Below are 21,579 nucleotides of genomic sequence, written 5' to 3'. Positions count from 1 at the left end.
CAGAAGTATTTGGATGGACATTTTAGTTGAAAGGGAGGTTGCTTGCCAGTTGTATATTATGTGAACTGTATTGAGGTGGGGTGTACTAATGACATGTGGCCGAGAAGACTGTGGACATTTTTAAGGCCTTTGTTGTGTCGCTGAACACCCCCCACATTCATACCCTCTGCACTCATCCACTAGAAAATAATACAGATTATTGCAAATCCTCTGTTGATGACTGGGTTCGTTCTTGTATGAAGTTGCTGTGAAATTGCTCTGCCATTATTAGTATTATTGTATGAGGTATTCTTGTTGGGGTTACCCCTGTGCTGTGATGTGGGTTTTATATGGTGTGTATTCTCTTTTCTCTCCACTGGCTATCTGGTAAACAGGCTACACTCTAGGCAGTCTCTTCTGCTGATGTGTGTGGGTCTGGTAGTGGTTCTCTCTATTCTACTCTATTCTCTATTCTACTCTTTTCCTTTCGGCCTGGCGCCCGAACAAAATCTTTCTTTACCACACTCTAATAAATACCTCTACAACACATTCACATGTGAAGACAAGTTCCCTCCTGTCCTCTTCTCTTTCTGATATTCTTTCTGATATTCTCCAGGGACATGTGAAAGACAAGCTTGACTTCTCCCCTCTTTGGGCCCCTGGTGACTGAGACCCAGCTGAGGGAGGAAGTGCAACTGCCAACACCAGAGTCCAAAGGGATGCATTCTAATAACACGCATATCATATAAGCATATTATGCAGATAAGAAATCTTAATTATCTATGTTACCTAAGTAATTATGATTCTTCCCCCACAAAATTCCCCACTATGACTCCATGATCTAAGTTTAAGCCCAGCTTTTATTCTTCCGTGAGCTCCAGATTCCAGTATCTCTCATCGTCTAATTAACATCACCAATTATGATGTTCCCCAACCCCTAGAATAGCAGGACCTAAACAAGATGGTGGACTGAACACAGTTGTGCAGATCGCCTCAAGATAAAACATAATATTCAATATCTGTATCTTAGATTAAATATTAGCCTTTACATACTCATGGGTAGTAACCTTCAATCTGGATAACAACACGAATCAAATCATAAGGCTAGAAAAATGTATTGACAAATATTATGAAAACAAGCAACACCCAAACATGACGGAGAGTAAACATGGAGAATGAATCTCCAAAAGAAAACAAGACTCCTCGACGGACACAGACACCACTGGGAATGGTAAGGGTGGAAACCGATCTGTTAAAATCGATACATGACAAACTGGGTATACTTTAATTAGTCAGTTAAGATATAAAGGACCCTCGAGACGAGTGACGATAAAAAAGCTACGACAATGGAGAAAGAAACGAACAAGCTAAAAGGGACAGTCAATAAGATTGAAATGGACGTTAATGAACTGGTACTTATTTGGATCCAAGAACAATAAGGAGAAGTTCCTGAAAGTGTGATGAAGGAATTCTTTCTTACAGCGCTTCAGATCCCACGCGAAGCTGTCGACAAAATCCAACTCGAACATGTACACCATTTCGGACAGAGAGGACAGAGATATGAGCGCCCAATCATTGCCAAATTTGCTTTCTTTAAAGATAAAATAACGGTTAAAAGCCTTGATAAAAGTCTCGCTGGCACGAAAATAGGCATGAATGAATGATCAGTTCCCGGAGGAAATTGCAGAACGTGGCAAAGTTCTGTACCCAATCTTCAAGGAGAATAGATTCAAAGGGAAATGTGTCGCTCTCATATTTGATCAACTGTATATTGACAACCAAATGTTCCGAGACACAAAGACTACAACTGTATATTGACAACCAAATGTTCCGAGACACAAAGACTACTCCATGGCTATTTTAAATATTACACAGTTCCCATAGAGGAGTCAAATAATGTAACACCCAATACTAGCCATGGTAGGGTTTGTAATAAAAATATATATATAGAAAAGCAATAAAATACAACAAAGAAATAAACTACAACTACACTATAACATTCTAGATAGGGAATGTTGGAAAATAAGTAGTATTTAACTTTCCATTTATGGTATTTTATAAATGGATAAGACAGCATTAGATGAAAGGAAAACTAGCAAAATAATAGATCTTCAAATATAAGGAACTGTGTGTGGAACGGTGTGGTGTGTTTTTGGTGTTTGGAAAAGTGTGGAGTTAAGTGAGTGAAAAAGGAAAAAGGTTGCAAATCCCAGAGCCCATGTGTGTTTGTGAGCAGGGGTTGTGAGAGAAAACTTTCAATTTTGTGCAGATATGGGATATACATTTAAAAATAAATTATAAGTATTGTTTATTTATTTATTGTCCTATCATGATGGAACCCAACCCTATACCCTAGACACCCACCTGAGTGACCCATGCACTTAGGAGAAGTTTTATGGGCCTTCTGTAAGTAGCCCATATGCAGCCAAATCAGAAAGGTGAATGCGGTCAGAGACTGACTAAAGCAGCACAGCCCCCTTAAGATTCTGAGCCTGCTTAGCTTGGCAGGGTTGGTCGAACGCAGATCAGGGTGCCTTGTGAGAATTCGTCAGTGAGTGGGTAACCCGCCTACCATCCATTCTATTGGCTAATGTGCAATCACTGGAGAATAAACTGGATGAACGCTGTTTGAGACTATCCTAACAATGGGACATAAAAAAAATGTAACATCGTGGCTGAACGATGACGCGGATCATTTACAGTTGGATGGGTTTTCCATGCATTGTCTATTTGTTATTAACAGCTGGAATGCAATGTATAATATTAAGGTAGCCTCGATTGCTCACCTGAGGTAGAGTACCTCATGACAAGCTGTAGACCACACTATCTACCAAGAGAATTTTCATCTATCTTTTCGTGGCCGTCTATTTACCACCACAAACCGATGCTGGCACTAAGATACTTCCGGCGTCGACAGAGATGGCCGCCTCGCTTCGCGTTCCTAGGAAACTATGCAGTTTTTAGTTTTTTACGTGTTATTTCTTACATTGGTACCCCAGGTCATCTTAGGTTTCATTACATACAGTCGAGAAGAACTACTGAACATAAGAGCAGCGTCAACTCACCATCAATACGACCAAGAATATGATGACTCCTGTGTTCTGCCTTTCACCCAGGACATCGGAATGGATCCCAGCCGGCGACCCAAAAAAACAACTTCGTAAAAGGGGGAAACGGAGCGGTCTTCTGGTCAGACTCCGGAGACGGGCACATCGTGCACCACTCCCTAGCATTCTTCTCGCCAATGTCCAGTCTCTTGACAACAAGGTTGATGAAATCTGAGCAAGGGTAGCATTCCAGAGGGACATCAGAGACTGTAACGTTCTTTGCTTCACGGAAACATGGCTCACTGGAGAGACGCTATCGGAGTCGGTGCAGCCAACTGGTTTCTCCACGCAGACAGAAACAAACATCTTTCTGGTAAGAAGAGGGGCGGGGGTGTATGCTTCATGGTTAACGTGACGTGGTGTGATCATAACAACATACAGGTACTCAAGTCCTTCTGTTCACCTGATTTAGAATTCCTCACAATCAAATGTCGACCGCATTATCTACCAAGGGAATTCTCTTCGATTATAATCACAGCCGTATATATTCCCCCCCAAGCAGACACATCGATGGCTCTAAACAAACTTTATTTGACTCTTTGCAAACTGTAATCCATTTATCCGGAGGCTGCATTCATTGTAGCTGGGGATTTTAACAAGGCTAATCTGAAAACAAGACTCCCTAAATTTTATCAGCATATCGATTGCGCAACCAGGGCTGGAAAAACCTTGGATCACTGCTATTTTAACTTCCGCGACGCATATAAGGCCCTGCCCCGCCCTCCTTTCGGAAAAGCTGACCACGACTCCATTTTGTTGATCCCTGCCTACAGACAGAAATTAAAACAAGAAGCTCCAGCGCTGAGGTCTGTTCAATGCTGGATTGATGGCAGCATTCGCGTGAAACTGAAAGCCCTCTGCTTTTAATCAGGGCAAGGTGACTGGAAACATGACCGAATACAAACAGTGTAACTATTCCCTCCGCAAGGCAATCAAACAAGCTAAGCGTCAGTATAGAGACAAAGTAGAATCTCAATTCAACGGCTCAGACACAAGAGGTATGTGGCAGGGTCTACAGTCAATCACGGATTACAAAAAGAAAACCAGCCCCATCACGGACCAGGATGTCTTGCTCCCAGGCAGACTAAATAACTTTTTTGCCCGCTTTGAGGACAATACAGTGCCACTGACACGGCCCGCAACTAAAACATGCGGACTCTCCTTCACTGCAGCCGACGTGAGGAAAACATTTAAACGTGTCAACCCTCGCAAGGCTGCAGGCCCAGACGGCATCCCCAGCCGCACCCTCAGAGCATGCGCAGACCAGCTGGCTGGTGTGTTTACGGACATATTCAATCAATCCCTATCCCAGTCTGTTGTTCCCACATGCTTCAAGAGGGCCACCATTGTTCCTGTTCCCAAGAAAGCTAAGGTAACTGAGCTAAACCCATAGCCCCATAGCACTCACTTCCGTCATCATGAAGTGCTTTGAGAGACTAGTCAAGGACCATATCACCTCCACCCTACCTGACACCCTAGACCCACTCCAATTTGCTTACTGCCCAAATAGGTCCACAGACGATGCAATCTCAACCACACTACCCTAACCCATCTGGACAAGAGGAATACCTATGTGAGAATGCTGTTCATTGACTACAGCTCGGCATTTAACACCAAAGTGCCCTCCAAGCTCGTCATCAAGCTCGAGACCCTGGGTCTCGACCCCGCCCTGTGCAACTGGGTACTGGACTTCCTGACGGGCCGCCCCCAGGTGGTGAGGGTAGGCAACAACATTTCCACCCCGCTGATCCTCAACACTGGGGCCCCACAAGGGTGCGTTCTGAGCCCTCTCCTGTACTCCATGTTCACCCACGACTGCGTGGCCACGCACGCCTCCAACTCAATCATCAAGTTTGCGGACGACACAACAGTGGTAGGCTTGATTACCAACAACGATGAGACGGCCTACAGGGAGGAGGTGAGGGCCCTCAGAGTGTGGTGTCAGGAAAATAACCTCACACTCAACGTCAACAAAACTAAGGAGATGATTGTGGACTTCAGGAAACAGCAGAGGGAACTCCCCCCTATCCACATTGATGGAACAGTAGTGGAGAGGGTAGTAAGTTTTAAGTTCCTCTGCGTACACATCACAGACACTGAATTGGTCCACCCACACAGACAGCATCGTGAAGAAGGCACAGCGGTGCCTCTTCAACCTCAGGAGGCTGAAGAAATTCGGCTTGTCACCAAAAGCACTCACAAACTTCTACAGATGCACAATCGAGAGCATCCTGTCGGGCTGTATCACCGCCTGGTACGGCAACTGCTCCGCCCACAACCGTAAGGCTCTCCAGAGGGTAGTGAGGTCTGCACAACGCATCACTGGGGGCAAACTACCTGCTCTCCAGGACACCTACACCACCCGATGTCACAGGAAGGCCATAAAGATCATCAAGGACAACAACCACCCGAGCCACTGCCTGTTCACCCCGCTATCATCCAGAAGGTGAGGTCAGTACAGGTGCATCAAAGCTGGGACCGAGAGACTGAAAAACAGCTTCTATCTCAAGGCCATCAGACTGTTAAACAGCCACCACTAACATTGAGTGGCTGCTGCCAACACACTGACTCAAGTCCAGCCACTTTAATAATGGGAATTGATGGAAATGATGTAAAATATATCACTAGCCACTTTAAACAATGCTACCTAATATAATGTTTACATACCCTACATTATTCATCTCATATGTATATACTGTACTCTATATCATCTACTGCATCTTTATGTAATACATGTATCACTAGCCACTTTAACTATGCCACTTTGTTTACATACTCATCTCATATGTATATACTGTACTCGATACCATGTACTGCATCTTGCCTATGCCGCTCTGTACCATCACTCATTCATATATCTCTCTGTACATATTCTTTTTCCCCTTACACTTGTGTCTATAATGTAGTAGTTTTGGAATTGTTAGCTAGATTACTTGTTGGTTATTACTGCATTGTCGGAACTAGAAGCACAAGCATTTCGCTACACTCGCATTAACATCTGCTAACCATGTGTATGTGACAAATAAAATTTGATTTGATTTGACCGCACTCAAAGAGCTATATATGGCCATAAGCAAACAAGAAAATGCTCATCCAGAGGAGGTGCTCCTAGTGGCCGGGGACTTTAATGTAGGCAAACTTAATTCCGTTTTCCCTCATTTCTACCAGCATGTCACATATGCAACCAGAGGGAAAAAAAACTCTAGACCACCTTTACTCCACACACAGAGACGTGTACCTACTGACACAGTGCCCGCTTAAACCAGAAGCCAGCCACACTAATGTGTCAGAGGAAACACCGTACACCTGACGACCGTGTCAATGTGCATGTCCTTGGCCCTCCACAGGAGTCGATAGAGTGTGCCAGTCAAATCCTCCCCTAACCCAGACAACGCCCCACAGGTCGGGAGGCTCACCAACACCATCATTAAGTTTTCTGATGAAAACGGGGATAGGTCTTATCACCAACCATGGTAAGACAGCCTATAGGGACAAGGTCAAAGACCTGGCAGTGTGGTGCCAGGACAACAACCTGTCCATCAATGTGAGCAAGACAAAGGAGATGGTCGTGGACTACAGGAAAAGGAGGACCGGACATGCCCCTATTCACATCAACAGGGCTGTAGTGGACCGGTTCGAGAGTTTCAAGTTCCTTAGTGTCCACATCACCAAAAAACTATCATGGTCCAAACACACAAAGACAGTCGTGAAGAGGGCACGACAATGCCTTTTCCCCCTCGGGAGATGTAAAGATTTGCTATGGGTCCCCACATCCTCAAAAAGTTCTACAGCTGCACCATCCAGAGCATCCTGACCGGTTACATCACCACCTCGTATGGCAACTGCTCGGCATCCGACCACAAGGCGCTACAGAGGGTAGGGCGTACTGCCCTGTACATCACTGGGGCCAAGCTCCCTGCCATCCAGGACCTATATACTAGGCGGTGTCAGAGGAAGGACCAAAAAAAAGTCAGACCCAAGTCTGTTCTCTCTACTACCACAGGGCAAGCATTACCGGAGTGCCATGTCTAGGTCCAAAAGGCTCCTTAACAGCTTCTACCCCCAAGCCATAAGACTACTGAACAATTAATCAAGTGGCCACCTGGACTATTTGCATTGCCCCCCCTCACTGTTACTAATCTATGCATAGTTACCCCTACCTACATGTACATCTATGCATAGTTACCCCTACCTACATGTAAAAATTACCTTGACTAACCTGTACCCCTGCACATTGACTCGGTACCATTATCCCCTGTATATAGCCTCATTATTGTTATTTTATTGTGTTACTTTTTATATTTAGTTTATTTTAACTCCATCTTCTTAAAACCAAATTGTTGGTTAAGGGCTTATAAGTAAGCATTTGATCGAATCGCCATCACCTAGGACTTGACAGTGGTTAATCAAATTTCATGAGTGGCTCCGGGAGAAGTCTCTAAATAACCTCTAGCCCAGCCAGAGCCCGGACTTGATCCCGATTGAATATCTCTGAAGAGACCTGAAAATAGCTGTGGAGCACTTCCAACCTGACAGAGTTTGAGAGGATCTGTAGAGAAGAATGGGAGAAATTTCCCAAATACCAGCCACTCAAGGAGATTCAGAGACAGTGTGCTTAAGGTGGTTGTCCTGTTGGAAGGTGAACCTTCGCCCCAGTCTAAGATCCTGAGCGCTCTGGAGAAGGTTTTTTATTAAGGATCTCTCTGTACTTTGCTCTGTTAATCTTTTCCTCGATCCTGACTAGTCTCCCAGTGCTGCTGAAAAACATGCCCACAGCATGATGCCGTCACCATCATGCTTCAGGAATGGTGCCAGGTTTCCTTCAGACATGACGCGTGGCCTTCAGGCCAAAGAGTTCAATCTTGATTTCATCAGACCAGAGAATCTTGTTTCTCATGGTTTGAGAGACTTTACGTGTCTTTTGGCAAACTCCAAGCGGGCTGTCTTGTCTTTTTACTGAGGATTGGCTTCCATCTGTCCATTCTACTATTAAGGCCTGTTTATAGTGGAGTGCTGCAGAGGTGATTGTCCTTCTGGAAAGGTCTCCCATATCCACAGAGAAACTCTGGAGCTCTGTCAGAGTGACCATTTTGTTCTTGGTCACCTCCCTGACCAAGGCCCTTCTCCCCCGAAAGTTCAGTTTCGCCGAATGGCCAGCTCTAGGAAGAGCTTGGTGGAGCCAAACCCCTTCCATTTAAGAATGATGGAGGCCACTGTGTTCTTCGGGACCTACAGTGCTGCTGACATGTTTTGGTACCCTTCCCCAGATCATTGCATCGACACAATCATGTCAGGTTTTTTACAAGGACGATACATTGGAGATATTAAAAGACAAGTATTGGAAACAATACAACACTATGAAAAATCTGGGAAACCAGGCCTGGTATTCAGAGCTGACTTTGAAAAGGCTTTTGAATAAGTATAGTAACCCTAGGTGTAAAATAGTACGTAATGGCTACTTCTCAGAAGGTTTTGAACTGTCAAGGGGAGTTCAAAAGGTTGTCCTCTATCAGCATTCCTATTTATTATTTCCATAAAAATGGTAGCTATTAAAATCAGATACCACAATAATATCAAGGATTTAGAAATCCAGGGCTTCATTGTAACAAAGGTGTCATTGTACGCTGATGATTCATGTTTTCTTTTAAATCCACGATGTGGATCCCTCCACAGCCTCATAGAGGATTATTGTGTTCAACAGGCCTGGTCCTAGCAGCTCGCCTGCTGCCCTATAAGATCAAAATATGCCACCCCTGTGTCATGTATAGTAGGCTATAAAGATTTGGAAAGGATTGATCGACTAGAGTAGAGTAATGCTTTGTATCATGTGCAATTAGTGCATTCCAGTAGCACTTGGAAACGAAACATCATTGCCCACTATTCACTTCGGGGAGTAACAATGATCCAATCACTAGGCAGCCAGCTGCCTATAGTAGGAAACAGTTATCAACAAGCCACATATATCACACATGACCCCACGATAGTTCAAATTACAATAAACGTTAACATCATCCAGTAGAACTGTATAAAGAGTGAGATAGGCTAAATGAAATTAGCTGTGTTTTGTTATTTATAAGTTTTTTTAAAATCATACAAATAGCCTATAGGACAGGTCGTTCACAAATTATATTATACAAATATTATATTTTTAAGTTGTTTTATTACTGTGTAGGCGACTTGTTCTTCTAGGCTAAATGTTTTTTTTATATATAAAAAAATATATTTATGATTTATAGCAGAGATGAAGACGCAACGTGCAATGTTTTGCTTTTCAATAAAACCGGTCATGTTGGTATAAGAACATTGTTCTACTTTATTTTAGTACAACTTTAAAGGCTGACTTCTATTCTGTTAAGATATATTGCAATGTCTTAAATACGTTTTTTGAGCACCCTAGGTGGACGACCTAATGCGTTATGCACCCAACACATATGGATGTCCGGTAAATTTCTCAAATGTCAGGTAAATTTTAAGTCTTGCCGGTCACGATATCCTGCGTCAAAATTTCCTGACGGAAACCCTGAGCAGCGCCCCGACACTGCTAAAATGAGTATAGGGGAAACAATGACTCTTCAGACACCACAATCAATGAAAGATACTACTACTGCCTTGGCTTTTATAGCCCACTCCAGCAGTAGTGAGAGGACCTGAAAAGCGGTACTTTTGTTGCCAATATGTTGCTGCTCTGACTTCAAGCTCAAAGGCCTCGGTTACGGTGGTTATAAAAGCACTTCTATGACTCAATCAGCCATGTTGTTTTATTCTCTCTTTGAAGGAAAGTGATTGTTCCTGGTTCTTGTTGTTCTTGGTTCTGCAATATGTGTTGGAAACTATAGTATTCTTTTCCAAGCTTTCTACGACATTACTGCTTTCTCAAGTGTGTGTCTCTGATGTCTCTTTCACTGTGGGTGGGTGGAGGAGGAAACAAAGGGAGAGGAAGAAACAAGGGAAATCTGATGTAAACTCCAACATGGTGAACATTAAGTGTTGACAGACTCAAGAAAATGACTAAGGATTTATTGAGGATTATTCTAAGAAACCAGGATTCCTGGAATTACATCTCTGTGTGATTGGACAATATATTAATTAGCTAGTGAAGGTATAGGGTACGTGCCCTAATTCCCTTTTGTCAATCCATTAGAAAAGAACAGTTGCTGTGCTTACTCTGACAGAAAGAGGTATAAAAGAGGAATCCTAGAGGGATGAAACTGGTTAGGGGCTAGTGGTTATAAGCCGTTTGAAAACCACCTTAAATACACATCAAATAAAATGTTATTTGTCACATGCGCCGAATTCAACAGGTGTAGTAGACCTTACTGTGTAATGCTTACTTACAAGCTAACCAAAAATGAATTTCAAGAAATAGAGTTAAGAAAATATTTACTAAATAGGCTGAACTAAGACATTGAATGAAAAGTAACACAATAGCAGAAACATTGTGTACAAACAATGTGAATAAACACACAAAATAGCACAGTTGGTTAGGAGACGTAAAACGGCAGCTATCCCCTCCGGCGCCATTACACGCCATTACACTCCATTACACACACACACACACACACACACACACTCCTTCTTGCTCTTGAGCTCAGGTGTCCTGCGCAGGACAGAAATAGCCTATCACAACCATCCATTGCTTGCACAAGCTCTGGCCATCCTCTGACTGAGGAGTGGTGTTAGGGAGGGAGGAGGGTAGGGTGGTCACCCCTTATTCACAGTTTCTCCCATCTCCTCTTCTCTTCTGTAACGTAGCTCCAGCTGATCTTAGTTAGGTAGTTAATGGATCGAAATGTTCAAACAACCTAGTTTTGCAGCAGAAGCAATTTTGCCAAAAGAAAAAAGTAAGACGTGTGTGTGTGTGTGTGTGTGTGTGTGTGTGTGTGTGTGTGTGTGTGTGTGTGTGTGTGTGTGTGTGTGTGTGTAATGGAGTGTAATGGCGCCGGAGGGGATGGCTGCCGTTTTACGTCTCCTAACCAACTGTGCTATTTTGTGTGTTTATTCACATTGTTTGTACACAATGTTTCTGCTATTGTGTTACTTTTCATTCAATGTATTAGTTCAGCCTATTTAGTAAATATTTTCTTAACTCTATTTCTTGAAATTCATTTTTGGTTAGCTTGTAAGTAAGCATTACACAGTAAGGTCTACTACACCTGTTGAATTCGGCGCATGTGACAAATAACATTTTATTTGATGTGTATTTAAGGTGGTTTTCAAACGGCTTATAACCACTAGCCCCTAACCAGTTTCATCCCTTCATGCCATAGACTTTCATGCCTTTTTTGATAAATCAGAGACTTTTCTTTCAGTCTAAATGGGTAACGCTGACGATGTGTTTGTCTCCGTGTCTGTATGTAGAAACGAGAGAAGAGGAAGCATGATAAGATCCTTCCTGAGGAGCTCTTCCCAGCAGTCATCAACCTCAACCAGTTCCTCTCTCCAGAACATTACATTGACTACATCGCCTGGGACATGGCCCGGAACTGCAAGAGGTATGGAGAAACCCAGATCTTGGATCAGCTTTCCCTCCCCAAGTTTTATCCTTAACCAATTAAGGGGGAAACACAACCTATACCTCTATGTCTACCACCCCTAACACTCACATGTTCACCCACCCTCTAGATTTGTTGGCGGGGTTGGTGTTAAATTGTCATAATTGGTTTCAGTTGTGATAATTGCTAAGTTTGTTTTAAAGGGTTAGACCAGGAGTTCTTAAAGAATTTCAGCCTGGGAACCAAATGAGAAATTCAGGGTTTCCTGGGACCCAAGCTCATGAAAACGTGCTCCCCTTTGGGGGCCCTAAGCAAGATTTGGTTGTGTGAGGGTTGCTCTGCACTTGACGGAGAGAACATTTTTAGTTTTACATTTAATTTCCAGCAATTCTTCACATTTTGCCATGGGGTGTAAAGAAAATGTTGCTGCCATGTTAATATGATATCTGAGTGAGAGTGACTAACAAAATCAATGGGGGTCCCATGGAGATCAGGGCACCTGGGTACGTGCCCTGCGTGCCTGGCTGGTATTCTGCCAAGATTATTACCAGTTTATATAGCTGGCTAGACTAAATTACCAATCTAAAAAGTCTTAGCTGACATGACTAATTCAGTGACTGTCACTGACTGACATAACAAGAGAGAACTTTAAGGTTAGACAGTTCCTCAGAGGGCTGCGGTAAAGTTCCATCTGATAGCGAATCATATTTCACAATCATGCATTAATAGCAATTTAATGTAGAACCTTTCCTTCCAATATGAATTATATTCAGTAATGGGAGTAGATGGGTGTGTAAGATGGGAGTTGGTCTTGCTCATGGCCAGGGTTTCCCTGACTTTCTGAGTAGATTACAGTTCATGCAGAATCAGGGTGTGGAGGGGTGCTCTGCTCACAATATCTGCATATCTTAATCACATGCATTGACATTTCCATCTGGTTACATAACCTACTAGCCATGCTTCTACTGCCTGTATTTACTAGCCTTATGTTACATTATCAAACACCCTCCCACTCCCTCGCTTTTATGCAAGCTCTCACTCCTAAGAAACGCAGACGCATTCACACACACACACATACACACACAAAGCCGTTAAACTCTCGTCTCCGGCGGGGTTGTTGAGTCCACTCTAGTCTCAGTTCCTGAGCGGACGTGCTTCGCAAATGAAGAGACCTCTGTTTACTTCTTAATTTGCTATTTGTTTCTTACTTTCAGACATCTGACGTTCTGAGTAGCTCTGGGGTTTCTCGCTTGGAGGCTACCATGCTGCTCTCTGGAGGGCCAGCCTTCTAAGACAACCACAATTTTTTTTTAAAGCAGGAAAGAGAATGGAAGAAAAGGATTTTGGGCTCTGCTGGGGAAGAGGCAGGACAATACTGGTTACTCAGCCAGCCTTGGTTGGCCTGTAACCTTGTCTCCTGTATGAGATGTCAGCATGACCGCTTATATAATCTGTTATCAGGCTAGTACAGCTAGGTCTTAATACTGTATCTCTAGCTTTGATTAGATTGCATCTTGAGTTCAACCCCATCAAATCAAGACATGGATGGAAAAAACATTAGCGTATGATGCTTTGCATAAGAGCATGGGGCTGGACTTGGCAATGAAGCAAGCCTAGAGTGACTAAATTGATAAGCAGAGAAGATTGGATGTTAATCTGGATGGTAATGAAAGAGAGGCTCTACTCATAGCATATGTTCCTCTGGTTGTTATCATAGAGTGCTTTAGGCCATTGTGGAATTGGATAATTACTCCTTGATGCACCTGTCCTAAATGTGTTCAGATTCAGAAACTTAAGAGTTGTGCCATCTCTAGAAAATTGGAGTATAAAAGTTCAACAAACATACTAAACATACCCTCCTCGGATGGGGAGACCTTGCTGGATGTCTCACCTCAAGTGGGCACATATCAACTTACTGTTTTCCTGTGGCTTGGCTGCTCCTAGCATGACAGCCATGTTTTTTCCCCTAAACTGTTTTGTAGCTTATATAAATAAGGAATGATGGATTAAAGATGTTGTCTTGTCATGTATGTTGTCTTGTTTATTTCCAATGAATCTTCAGTGGATCTGGGTCAGGGGCTTTAGAAAGGTATTGAACACCAGAACCGATGGTGGCTGTTGACATTGAAACCTCAAGATGGAGATGATGCCCAACTTTTATCAGCACCTACTTTGAGATGTTTTTTTGTTGTTGTTGAGATTCACTCTCCTCACCTCAGACGGGTGTGTTGAGGAATAACTGTGTGGACTGTCTGTACCGTACTAACTCCGCCCAGTTCATAGTGGGGAAGTGTGCTCTTGTCTATCAGCTCTACTCTCTGGGCATGATTGACAAGCCAAGGTTGCAGTTTGACACGGACTGTGTCAGGTTAAACCCTACCCTACTCCTTATTCTCGCCAGAGATTCATTTAAACATTACTGAAAGCTGACATAAGAACTTAAAGCATTCAGTACATCAAATATACATTGACTTCAGTTCTCTAACCTCTAAACCTTGCGGTGCCCCCTGTGTGACCTTTACCCCCATGTAGGCTTTTTGAGAAGCTGTATGAGGACCATGGGGGCCACCCTGTCTCTGCAGTACAGGGGCTCCCAGCTGGGCCACAGGGTCAAGACCTACCGCAAGATAACCCCCTGGACACAGCACTCGAAAGACATCATGCAGACCCTGTCCTGCTACGACAGCAATGCTTTCTCAGGTAGACACCACACACTCACACCCCTGCCCACACACCACACCCCTGCCCTGTAATTATGAGACCACTGCTTAACTTAACGTTTAACTGACGTTTAACTTAACTCACTGCTTAACTGAATTCCTTTCACCCCATCCTCATCCCCTCACTCCCCTCCCCTTCTCCCACTACTGTTGAACCAGTGCTCCCACTACCTCCATGCTCTCTCTGTCAGATAATGGGAGCCCTGCCAATTAATCTGTCTGTCCTTCCACCCACACCTGCCCCCCATGAACCTACCACCCCTGCCTCTCCCCGTTACCATGGAAACACTGATTCGTCATCCAGACCTGAACTCTTGTTACATAACAAGATCCAGCTCTCCCCCTCCTCCCTTTCCCAACATCTTTCATTTCCCCAAAGCTTTACATTTCAAAGAAAATCAATGATGAGCTTGTAGACCCAGTGTACGGTGAGCGGCGACCTCTTAATAATATCATACATCAAGTGAATTGTACATACTCTCTCCCACGACCTTGCACACACACACGCATGCACATACACACACACTGTGAAGGCACATTGTTAGCATTACAGTGGATACTATGGCTGTAGAGTATTCTGGTAGACAAACACTTTGTAGAGAGCTGGACATTATCCTCATAAATCAACCCTAAATGTACAGTGCATTCAGAAAGTATTCAGATCCCTTGACTTTTTCCACATTTTGTTATGTTACAGCCTTATTCTAAAATGGATTAAATACATTTTTCCCTCATCAATCTACACACAATATCCCATAATACAGGTTTTTTTTATTGTTGCAAATTTATTAAAATAAGAACACAGAAATACCTTATTTACATAAGTATTCAGACCCTTTGCTATGACACTCGAAATGTAAAATCTTTCCAACATGTAACATTTTTCCATGTTTCCATTGATCATCCTCGAGATGTTTCTACAACTTTATTGGAGTCCACCTGTGGTAAATCCAATTGATTGGACATAATTTGGATAGGCACACACCTGTCTATATAAGGTCCCACAGTTGACAGTGCATGTCAGAGCGAAAACCAAGCTATGGGGTCGAAGGAAGCTCCGAGACAGGATTATGTCAAGGCACAGATCTGGGGAATGGTACCAACAATTTATGCATAATTGAAGCTCCCTAACAATACAGTGGCCTACATCATTCTTAAATGTAAGAAGTTTATTTATTTAATCAGTTTTAGAATAAGGCTGTAATGTAACAAAATGTGGATAAAGTCAAGGGGTCTGAATACTTTCCAATGCATTGTAAACGTGTCCATTTATTTATTGATTGCATTTACTGGCACCGTTGTTTGAGGACATATTCTCATTTCCAACAACATTCTAGGGAAGAGTTAAAGTAGAGAGCAGAGGGGTAGAACTCTCCATTGTTGTTGCCTTGGAGTACCTTAGAACAGTCAATATAGAACACAGGGGAAATCTTCAATACAGAGCACTAAGTGTTTTGTTCCTGGCTTTATCCCTTCAAATCACAATGGCTCTATTTCTTACTTCACAGACCTCTGGTATTGTAGAACACTGTAGACACAGAGTTTATTAGAAAAGCTTCCCCTTGTCTCTGTTTCATATCTCTCCTGTTTAGTGGAGGATTTAATAGAGCTGTAGAAATTCCCCGGGTCTCCCAGAGAATTTTCTTCTGAATCACCCTCACACACTCCCACATGAAAATACTTATTCACACACGCATGCACATGTGCGCGGACACACACACACTCTCACACTCTCACACACACGCGTACACCCACCCACCTCCCCCACCTCCCCATTCTATCATCACCACAGAACCCATATCTCCCTTCAGTCACACTGCCATCTTACAGAGGACAAAATGGCTTCTCAGCTCGTTAACCAACACATTATTTCCTACTCAGGACTTTAGTGAGGAATGCGACTCTGAAGTTTTTTACTGGGGGCCTTGATCGATTTACCTCAATCCTAGTGAGTAATGGTATTGATCCACTCAACAGAGAGGCCTGATGGGAGGGATGGTAATATTGGATTATAGGGGGAATTGTTTATTTAGATGAGATTATTATCGTTGATATTGCATCATGATCTTTTCATATTAAAACGTTTGAGGCTCCCTAGGTTGATGTAATTGACCTTGTGTGTTGACTACATACACACAGTGTGTGTCTGTGTGTGTTTGAGTGTCTGGCTGTGTCTTCGCATCACTATCTGCTCCCTCTGCCCCTGTACACACACACACACACACACACACAGGGCTTTGGAGGCGAGTTATCTGATTGTGTTGGTAATACAACTTTGGTTCAGTGAAATGACGTGCACGAGATCCCCAGGGGTTATATGAGATATCCACAAAGAGCTCTGCTGGGGCCTGGCTGGTATGGAGTGAGTGGGAGAAAAAAATAGGGCTTGAGAAGTGAGTGAGAGAAAAGAGGGGATCAGGGGCCTGAGAGTGTGATGCACTTGAGTTCAGTAAGTGCATTCTCACTATGTTGTAGCTTCACTGTCTGCTGAGTGAGAGTGGGAATCAGGTCAATGTCCCAGTGTGGTGGCCAGGTCTTCATTAGTGAGCTTAGTGCATTGCATGTGTGTGTGTCTTTATGTGTGTGTTGGCACGTTCCACACCTCACACTGTCCCCTGGAGAGAGAAACCCACTATACCGCTAGTCATTGAGCACAAACATTTGGGTTTGATTCAAATATAAGACAAGAGTGATTATTTCACAGAAAAGAATGATGTTCCTTGAGTTCTTTCAATTTAGAGTGACAAAAAAGTAGGATTGGTGTCACGTCAATGGGACATGCAGCGCTTTGTGTCACGATTGCAGATTTTTGAGAAACAACAAATGTCGGTACATATAAGTGTCTTCTATCGGCTGAAAGCTTAAACTCTTGTTAATATAACTGCACTGTCCAATTTACAGTAGCTATTACTGCGGAGAAAATGCCATGCTATTGTTTGAGGAGAGCTCCTAACAACAAAATACTTTTTTCACAGAATTAGGTTTGATAAATTCACCTCTGAAGTTCAAATGTGTACTTACATTCTGAAATCTTGCTCTGATTTATCTTCCAAAGGGTCCCAGAGATAACATGAAGGGTTGTTTTGTTAGATAAAATCCTTTTTCATATCCTAAAAATAGAGTGCACGATCGATTTTGTATTTCCACTCGTTCAATTTGCAAAGAAAGGAATCTGTGAAAATGTAACCCTAAACATTGTTTCTACCAGTCAAATCACGTTCGTATGTATTCCTCAGAGATCCTAGAACATAACCAGACTACACTATATAATTAGGGGTGTATCCTATAGGACACCAAATTTGGTCAGACAGCGACGCCTTCTTGGCACACCGATGACGCGGCCGGTCTTCATTTGATTGACTGTATCTTTATCAAATAAGCACCAATCAGTGTCAAACAAAGCTAGCTAGATAGCCAATGAGCTGGGCTTTATGGGAGTATCTGGAAACCCTGTATCTGTTGCAAAATGAAGGGGCTAACCTTTTGCGACAGCATGCCTTTTCCTTTTGCACAAAAACTATCAGAATATTCAGAGTTATGAAGTTAGGAAAACTGATTGTTTTGCAAATCTTGAACTTATAATATGGCTACTAATACTGGAAAGCTAAATCAAAGTCCAGTATACAGATTTGATGATATTCTTGCAGAAAAACGTAATATGAATGCAACTGTCTAGAGACTGTGATAGAGACTGTACGCGCACACACACACCAGCTCCGCAACTGTTTTCTAACTTTTAAGCTTTCACTCCATTTCTCAGTTTTATACCCTAAATAAATGTTATTTGGAGAAGGACAGAAATTGCCTTGACATCACATTGTACTGTACACATGTAATCAATTACATTGGGTGCTGTGGAGGATGTACAGAACAGAGAAACTGCATTGTTTAATTAAAAGAACACAAGCTGTCACACACACACACACACACACACACACAGTTCCCTCACCTGTCTCCCATGTACAATTAACAAACATCGATGACACACCCTAATAATATGACAAAAACATGTTTATTTTCTTCTCATTGACGTATGTGGACTCGTGTGCCTGCGTGTGTACTTCTATTGTTTGACATTAATTCCTATCCCCTGATTTATTGAACAAATCTTCAGCTGAAAATTGCCTGTAGAAATTACCAGGGAGAGAGAGTGAGAGCTTGTAATTGCAGCCAAACACCCTCGCTTAGTGGCTAATTACCAGCCATGGCCATTAGTACATTACCACATGGCTACGGGGCAGAGAGGGAGGTGTATCTTACCAATCACACCTCGCCCCACCGCAACATGATACAACATGTGGCACATAGACGCTAAATGCACACACACATGCGCACCTGCACCAACCAAACTATTATCTCTACAGCACCCACCTGCCACACGCCCAAACTGTGTAGTCATCATCATGATGTAGTCTGGTTTTAATTGTGTTTTCCTTTCAGTGATGCTTTCATCTCAGGAGCCCCTGGAGCTTTTCATGTAGATATAGTTTGATTAGATTATACATCTTCCTTGTCTCTCTCTCTATCCTCATCTTCCATTTCCCATCTTCCATTGGCACCTCAGACCAAGGTCTGATATAAGATCGACATTCAGATGACTGACCACAGCAGAGGCTCAACTGACCAACACTATAGACCAATTTGACTCCCTGTTACACCTCAGTCCCGTGCATATTGTCTCCTTTCTCTTCTGTCTTTTCTTTCTCTCCCTCTGTCTCTCTCCCTCTACCCCCCCCCTTCAGTTTCAGACCGGCAGTATGCCATCAACCTGTTTTTGCAGGTGTACCAACCATTAGAGTCTAAGCCTCACCTCTGAGAGCTGCCCACTGACTTCTACCTGCACCAGAGGAACTCTATGGCATTGTTTCCCAACCCTGATCCTCGAGTACCCCCAACAGGACACAGTTTAGTTGGAAAACTAATCCTTGACAAACACACATCATTCAATTCATTGAGGGCTTGATGATTAGCTGACAATTGAATCAGGTGTGCTTGTCCAGGGATACAAAAAAATGTGTACTGTTGGGGGTACTCGAGGACCAGGTTTGGGAAACACCCATGACAGGCGCAGGTACACGCACGCACGCATACAGTACACATGCACACACACACACAGTTTTGTACAGCTAACCTTGTGGCAACACAGAATTCAGTCCCATTCAAAATCCGATTTTCCCTAACCCCTTACCATAACGGATACGCATCATCATGGCAAGCACATAAAGTTAGCCTTTTGTAGCAGCTAGAACTGATCACTTGTTTGTCAGTGACAAGTAACATGACCAGATGGACCAATACAATTCAATTTCACATATCGCGCCAAAACGGCCAATCACATCGTAGCAGGATTTTCTAACAGTAAAAAAAAGGTAGCTACATGCCATGACAAAAAAGGTTTCCTAATCAACTTGAAAATAAATGGAGCCTAACGAGGTTGAGCAGGTTCAGGAGACAATACAGACAATACAGACACACAGAGAGAGAGCGAGTGGCCGGGTCTTCTGAAGACCACGACAAAGGAAATCCCTGGCCGCATCTCAAAGAACACTTCAGCTTCAAGCAGAGAAGAGGAGACAGTGTAATTATGGAATGTAAGCTCTGCTTACCAAAGAGGGTGGAGGTGGCTGCCTACAATAACTCTGCGTCAAACTTGAGGAAGCATGTAATGGTACGAAAAGTACGTTTTAAATATATGTTATTTTGTTCTGTAGGTTATGTAATATAGCTAACAAAGTGTTGCTACTAGCCAGTTGCATTCAATCTGTAGCATAATCCTGTAACGGCTTTCTTCTATCTCCTCCTCTGACGAAGAGGTGTAGCAAGGATCGGACCAAAATGCAGCGTGGCTATTGCAATCCATGTTTATTAAAATAATAAAAAAACACGAACTTACAAAAAAAAACAATAAACGTAATGTGAAAACCGAAACAGCTCTATCTGGTGCAAACACAAAGACAGGAACAATCACCCACAAAATACACAGTGAAACCCCGGCTACCTAAATATGGTTCCCAATCAGAGACAACGAGAATCACCTGACTCTGATTGAGAACCGCCTCAGGCAGCCAAACCTATGCTACACCCCTACTCAGCCGCAATCCCAATGCCTACAAAACCCCAATACGAAACACAACAAAATAAACCTATGTCACACCCTGGCCTGACCAAATATATAACGAAAACACAAAATACTATGACCAAGGCGTGACAAATGCTAACTTTAGCTAGCTCATACTGTTGCTAGCTAGATAGAAGCTAACCCTGACCAAAGTCTTTTACACAGCTGAAGGAACTATAAGCTGTAGTGCGGGCTACTACCGCAATTACATTATGGTGACTAGTAGCTAGCCCTCCCCATAAGGTAAGTTGTTGGGAATAGCTAAAAGTTCAATTAAGGATCTTGTGAAGATAAAATAAATAACTAATTTTGAGACCTGGGATTTTTAGGTATGTTCATTATCTTTTTTTGCGTGCTTATTACCTAACGTAAACTCACTCACTTTTGTACATTGCCTTGGTCCGTACAATTGACCTTATTTTAGCGCCCAAAAAACGTAATACTTCCAGATCAACTGTAATGTCAATACCAATGTAAAGCACAATTTCTCCCCTTTCCAACAGAATTCATGCCGAGATCTTCATGATGCCCATCTCTGCATGATTCAAGAAGGCAATGAGCTCCGTCGGGTCTTTTAAAAAATGGCGGGTGGGGAAGCGAAACTAATGCGTTATAGTGAGAAGGAGAGATGTCATGTGGGCTTTTTTTCACTCGATCTGTCCAACTTATCACCTTATCGCCTCTAAAATGTAAATAAAACACTATAAAGAGTTTATATAATGTGTCATTACATACCTATTTGAAGGTTTGTGTCGAATATGAATCGGGTTTTTAGGGCTGATTGAGAATCATGATCGCTTGCAGTGATGACACAAAAAATTACTAGGTATCCACCCTTACCCCCGTCACTGTCCATTTCTTGTTTTTAAATTATGAGAGAAGTGCTACACCTGGTGGAGAGAGATTGTAAGACATAAATAGTTGCCTTATGCGTGCTGTACGTTACGGCATGACACGTCACGATGTAATGGAGGGTCAGTTTTTTTCAACTTTTCTCCAATACTATAGAACAATTACCATGTCGATCAACGCTTGAATAGAAACGTAGTTCACACCTCAGATTTTCAAGTCAACACAGTCGCTACAGTCCCATTAGTTTTCTTTGCAGCCTCGTTTGAATGTCGCGGTTGCGCACATTTGTACGGAATGGGGTGAGTTTACGT

General features: G+C 42.9%; 1 long non-coding RNA gene and 1 pseudogene across 1 annotated transcript; both read left to right on the top strand.

Annotated features, from left to right (window-relative positions):
• LOC112232954 overlaps positions 1-19,261 on the top strand; it is a 41,993-nt pseudogene extending 22,732 nt beyond the window's left edge.
• Positions 10,780-13,598, top strand: LOC112251738. The gene is made up of 3 exons (XR_002953703.1): positions 10,780-10,927; positions 11,445-11,578; positions 12,793-13,598. It is a non-coding gene; the product is annotated as an uncharacterized LOC112251738 (long non-coding RNA).
• Positions 19,262-21,579: the final 2,318 nt, after the last annotated feature.

This window comes from Oncorhynchus tshawytscha, linkage group LG05, assembly GCF_018296145.1.
Source record: "Oncorhynchus tshawytscha isolate Ot180627B linkage group LG05, Otsh_v2.0, whole genome shotgun sequence".
Lineage (NCBI taxonomy): Eukaryota > Metazoa > Chordata > Actinopteri > Salmoniformes > Salmonidae > Oncorhynchus > Oncorhynchus tshawytscha.
Note: the sequence above shows the minus strand (reverse complement) of the source record. Positions and strands in the feature narration are given on the sequence as shown.